Source organism: Chiloscyllium plagiosum, unplaced genomic scaffold (genome assembly GCF_037043375.1).
Source record: "Chiloscyllium plagiosum isolate Xiang-an unplaced genomic scaffold, Cpla_swu_hap1 HiC_scaffold_37, whole genome shotgun sequence".
Taxonomy (NCBI): domain Eukaryota; kingdom Metazoa; phylum Chordata; class Chondrichthyes; order Orectolobiformes; family Hemiscylliidae; genus Chiloscyllium; species Chiloscyllium plagiosum.
In genome coordinates, this window is record NW_028270175.1 from 40,133 (window position 1) to 46,320 (window position 6,188).

At 44.5% G+C, this 6,188-nt stretch overlaps 1 long non-coding RNA gene across 1 annotated transcript; it reads left to right on the plus strand.

Annotated features, from left to right (window-relative positions):
- The first annotated feature begins 967 nt into the window (after positions 1 to 967).
- On the plus strand, positions 968 to 5,220 carry LOC148139737 (uncharacterized). Its single transcript, XR_015753516.1, has 2 exons — positions 968 to 1,366; positions 4,746 to 5,220. It is a non-coding gene; the product is annotated as an uncharacterized LOC148139737 (long non-coding RNA).
- The last annotated feature ends 968 nt before the right edge of the window (positions 5,221 to 6,188 follow it).

Sequence of the window (6,188 nt, forward strand, 5' to 3'; positions counted from 1 at the left end):
CAGCATTGATGCAGTCATTGATGTAAGGGCGCAGTACCTGTGTAAGTACTGAAGAGGGACTTTTCAACGTAGCCAACAAAGAGATAGGCGTAGCTAGGGTCCATCCGAGTTCCATGGCCACACTATGGATTTGGAGAAAGTGGGAAGTGTTAGAGGAAAAGTTATTCAGGGCGAGGACTAGGTCGGCGAGGCAGAGGAGGGAATTGGTGAAGGCATACTGGTTGGATCTGTTAGAGAAGAGGAAGCTGAGGGTCTGAAGTCCATCCTAGTGGGGTATGGATGTGTATAAGAGCCATAGTGTAGATAAAGCGCTGAGGACCGGGGAACTGGAGATTACTGAAGAGGAGGAGGGAGTGATTAGTGTCATGGACGTAGGTGAGAAGTGTCTGGTCCAAGGGGAGTGAATGTAGGGAGAGGAGTGGAGGAGGGGGATGAGGGGGAAAGGTGGATGGGTAGGGTGCATTGTGGGAATGGATGGGTGAGGAGGGAGAGCTGGTGTGCTGATGAGCTGCGGGTAGGCAGTAGTGTGGGAGATTAGAAATGTTATTGTTTTTGCATGTGGGGGGGTGGGGTGTTAATTCTTGTAGCATGTAGCATACTTAAGGCTAAGACTTTAATGAATATAGAGGGTCGTTTAAAGAAAATAGTTTTAAGCTAGGAAATAACTTTAAAGGGTTGTAGCTGACCACAAAAAAGAAGCAACAAGAGCATTTCACAATAAGGCTTATAGTATGATAAGAGAAACTGGATAAAAGAACAAGCTGTAACAAACAAGGAACAAAGAATGCAGACAAGGATAGCAGGATGGCCAGATAAGAAAATAACTACCAAGTGAGGTAATCGGCTTATGATAGGATGGGAAAAGGGAGGTGTGATTCTGCAACTTGTAAATTAAATAAGAACGCTAACAGGCTCTGTTTTTGCGCGTATTTCTGCTTGATTGCAGAGGCGTCCAGTTCTTGCAAGACTGTAAAAAATTGATCTTGTTTCCAAGGCTTTGTCTCAGGCTGATTGATTTGTGAGTGAGTTCTGTTTCTCGCAATTTGGGGGCCTCGTTCGGGATCCAAAACTCCGACCACTCGACACTCTTGGGACGACGGGGGAGGTACACCTCACCAATTTTGGTGATCTCCGACTCCCTTGCTTGTCGTTCGCGGCTTGGGCGAGTACGATCCGGACTGGGATACCCTGGAAACAAGGCGGGCAGACGCGGCGGGTTCGGTTGGGCAACTCTTCTGCACAAGACCGGGTAGGCAAAGGTCTTAAAGGATATATCCGGGCAACCGGGGGCAGTGGTATTTGCTGCAGGAATTGCCACGGGACGGGGCACACCGAAACGACCAGGTAACTCTGTGCACAGACCAAGGTAAGAAGAGAGACCTTTAAGTATTGTCTTGGTGGTCGGGACGTACGAAAGTACGGGGAATTGACGATATATAAAATAAAGCATATGTCAATGGAAAACAGCCCGTGTCAGAAGGGCTAGTAGCTGAAGGGCTACTGAGGGTGCACTTCGTAACTAACTTATGGCCAGACGTCCAGAAAAATATTCAAAAGCTAGGAGTTGTTGCGGGAAGCTCAAAGTGTCTGTGAGACATGGTGTCTGTGTGTGTGTGTGAGAGAGAGAGAAAGAGAAAAGAGCTGTACAGCAAGTAGAAAGTTTAACCCTTTGTGATTCGGTTTGAATGCACATTTGTTTGTTGGTGACTGAATGTTGTGCTTTGTTTCCTGGAACTTGAGATCCGGTTCTATTTTGAATCTGATTTCTACTATGGAAATTTTAACATGATTTATTTTAAGGTTAAGGATTTTACAGATAATGAAATAAAATGTTAACTCCTGTTCTTTTTATAGATCATGACTGCCTTACTATCAGTTTCTAAATAATCTCTTTTATCCTTACATAAAAGTGATTTATGGAGAACAGTTAAAGTCTCAAAAAAAAGCATATAATTGGTCAGATTAATTGGACGAGTAAGGTGTCTAGTCAGGACCCTGAAGGGGGTGTGGAAGAAGGTGACAACGGACCTCGTTAAGATTAATTAAATTAGCAACAATGGGAGGCATGGGGAGTTGCCTATGTGACGATCGATCTGTAAATAACGCTAAAGGGGATATTTCCCGCCCGACAGTTCTTTGGGGAGAATGTTGGGTAATTGGGAACACAACTCCCAGACGTGGGAGAAGGATAAGGCTAAAATGATAAATTATTGTTGTTTCGCTTGGACTAGAGAAAGTATTAAGGCGCCTGTTTTTTTTTGGCCCAAATATGGGTCCGATGAGGATTGGCTGTGTCAAGATCTTAATATATACGTCAATCGGAAAGAAACATACAGTCAAGAAGTGTCAGAATATGCGGCTTGTTGGACAGGGAGCACGGGAGTAAAATTATGTCCCATAAATACGGAGGAATCAAAAAAAATGAAAAAGGGAAGCCACAATGGGATCCCTTAACGTGTTTGCCGCCCCCATAAACTACTCCCCGGAACGAGCCTACAGCTCCCAAAGTGAAACCGAGTCCAGACACAGAAAGGTGAACGGACTCTGAACTAAAAGATACAGAACCTGGGGGGGGGGGGGGGGTTGGGGGGGGGGGGCAGAGTCACTCGCGTCACCACACGTAAAGGAGGGGCAGAGATAATGGAAAATGTTAAATTATGTCCCTTATGAGAGGTTCCGATTGGGGAAGGTACAATCGGATATGTAAACACTCCCTTAACTAGCAGTGAAGTTAGGGCCTTTAAAAAGGAAATTAAAAATTTAATAGAGGATCCGGTTGGACTAGCCAAACAATTAGAGCAATTCCTAGGGCCTAATTTATATACCTGGGGAGAATTGACGGCAATTTTAGGAACGTTATTTTCAGGGGAATAACAAGGTATGGTTAGGAGAGTGGCTTTATAGAAATGGGAAAAGAAGCACCCAGTTGGGGAAGAAAGGGCCCCAGCAGAACAGAAATTCCCAAATGTTGACCCTCATTGGGAAAATAATGACAGAGAAGATAGGGAGTCAATGCAGGATCTACGAGAAATGGTAATATTAGGAATTAAAGAGGCGGCACCTAGATCACAAAACTTTGGTAAGGCCTTTGAAGTACGACAAAAGGAGGATGAAACCCCTTCTGCATTTCTTAAAAGGCTCAAGGAGGCCACAAGGAAGTATTCAGGAAGGGATCCCGATAATCCGATAGCACAGGGACTCTTAAAGGTCCAGTGTGTAACTAAATCATGGCCGGACATACAAAAGAAATTACAGAAATTAGATGGATGGAGTGAAAGACAGATGGAAGAGCTGTTATGTGAGGCACAGAAAGTGTATGTGAAAAGGAAAGATGAGAAGCAGAAACAGAAAGCCAAAATGATGGTGGCGGCAGTAGAAGAAATAACAAAAAGGAGAATGAGATCAGGGGATAACAGGAAGGGTAGGGAAGGACACGAAAGACAAAGGTCGGACATCGGGAAAGAAGGCAACAGGCAGGGTGTTACCATCGCGGGAAAGTGGGGCATTTTAAACGGGAATGCCCAGAATTAGCACAAGAAAGGGAAGCTGTTTCCCTTATGAATTTAGATGAAGATTAGGGGAGTCAGGGGTTCCTTCCTCCTGAGAACCACTGGGAACCCTTGATAAATTTAAAGGTGGGACCTGAAGGGGAGGAGGCAGTATGTTTGGTGGACACGAGAGTGGCATGGTCATCCCTATGTTTTAGACCTACCAGTGTTAAATTGACTAAGGAGTATCTTAAAGTTTCCAGAGTAAAAGGCGAAGAATTCTTGGTGCCTATTTTTGAACCAACCCTAATTAGAAGAAATGATGAGGAAGTGATAGGACAATTACTATATATTCCTGACATTGGAAGTAATCTATTAGGTAGGGATTTGATTATATTGCTGGGCTTAAAAATTGGGGTGGAGGATAGTGCAGTAACTGTAACGATGGCTAAGACAACCCAAGGAAGATGGATCCTCCCGGAAGGAAGGGTGTTATTAAGTAAACCAGTCATGAGATACATCCTAACCACCTTGCACCAAGGCAGTCATTGGGGCTCCCAAGCTATGTGTGACATAGTGTTAAGGAAGTACGGATGTAAAGGGATATACACATTAGCCAAGCAGGTATGCGCAGGATGCCCGACTTGCCAAAAGATTATAAGAAAGTAATGAGAGGGGGGTCAAGAGGTGGAAGAAACCCTGAGGTAAGACCTTTTCAAAGAATACAGATAGATTACACAGAATTACTCCCAATAGGGAAACAAAAGTACTTATTAGTCCTAATGGATCACCTAACTGGGTGGGGGAGGCATTTCCAATGTCCTCAGCTACCTCGAAGGGAGTAGTGAAAACTCTTTTAGAACATATAATTCCTCGATATGGAGTGGTGGAAAGTATAGATTCAGACCAAGATAGCTATTTTACCTCTAAGATCCTGCAAGGAGTAATGGCGGGATTAGAAATCTCTTGGGAATTCCACACTCCTTGGCACCCGGTTCCTCTGGACAGGTGGAACGAATGAATCAAACCTTAAAGAAGCAATTGTCTAAGCTAGTCTAGAGACTCGATTACCATGGTCAAAATGTTTACCTATCGCATTAGGACTGTGCCTAGACGTGATATAGGCCTCTCTCTTTATGAGATGATGTTTGGATTACCTTTCTTGGGTGGAAGAGGGAAATTACCAACTGTAGAGTTCAATGATAAGTTTTTAAAGAACTATAATGTGGCGCTCGGCTCTTCTTTGTCTGTCCTTAGGAAGAAGGGTCTGTTGACCCAGGCACCACCACTTGAGTTCGCCGTACATCGAATATAACCGGGTGATTGGGTCCTGATAAAGACCTGGAAAGATACCAAACTGCACCCATGCTGGAATGGACCGTTCCTAACCCTCCTGACGACTGAAACAGCCATCCGAACTGCTGAAAAAGGGTGGAGTTATCACACTCGTGTTAAGAGCCCGGTGGACGCTCCTTCCCCTCCAGCAGAGTGGCAAGCACATCCTACAGACAACCCTTTGAAAATCAAGCTGAGCAAAAAGAATGGACTGAGATAAGAGACTATTAAGTATTGGTTAAAAATCTATCCCAAAACAATTGTAAGTATTGCATGGACTCACTCCTCCTCCCTGGTATTTAAAGGGTTAGGGAATAGACAGATAGGGTTGTGAGCTGAAATGAATGGTCAGCTTTATATTGTCATGATAATATTGGCGCCAAACTGCGGGGGGGGGGTGGGAAAAAAAATCATTTTACCGCTTTATGTCAGAATTATGCTAAACTAAAGGGGCATACCGACTATTGGGTATGTGCTGAGATCCCACACCATGGGGAATCCGGAATTCCTCTCACGGTAATACCACTTACCAAAAGAGAAGTGTACGATGTACAACAATTTGACTCGGGCTCAAATGATACAACTTGGAGAGTTGAAAGGGGTAATTATAACTTTGCGGGATGGTTCCCTCGACCAGCCCTGAAAACTCTGGGGGCTATCGATGGCCTTAGAGTTTCCCACCAAAAGGAGCAGTAAATACCACTTGTTTCTGTAATCAGAATGATACCGCACCCTTCCGATTAGGAAAATCATCCACCAGCCAAGCCACTGCCACGACCATTCCCCAAATATTAAACGGTACATATTGGGTATGCGGCCTGAAGGCCTATCCATTTATTCTTGGAGAGAAATACATTCGCGTGACTGAATGTATAGGAATGCATGCATTTATGATGTTGATCAAACACTGCCTCAAAGTCAGAAAGGCTGCAGTGGCTGCTGCTACCTCGCCTATATAATTCCCCACTTGAGGCTGTTAAAGAGAGCCGATAAAAAAAAACCTTGGAATAAATAGGGAGGAAGGCGAGTAACCCGGAAAGTAACCGAAGGAGATTGCCTCCTCTGGACTTTGATACCTATGTATGGGACTGCTCGAGCAGGAGTAGAAATACAAAAGTTGGCGGCTTCCCTGGAACAGTTGGCCAACAAGACTGCTGATGCGTTGGTCGAAACCCAATCCCAAGTAACAGCCATAACGACCGAAATGATTGCCACTAGGCTAACGACCCTTCAGAACAGGATGGCTCTGAATTATATTCTAGCAGAGAAGGATGGTACCTGTGCACTAATTGGAGAGGAATGTTGTACGTACATACCTGACGTCTCCTCTAACTTTACTGATATCTCCAAACATGTGCAAAACAA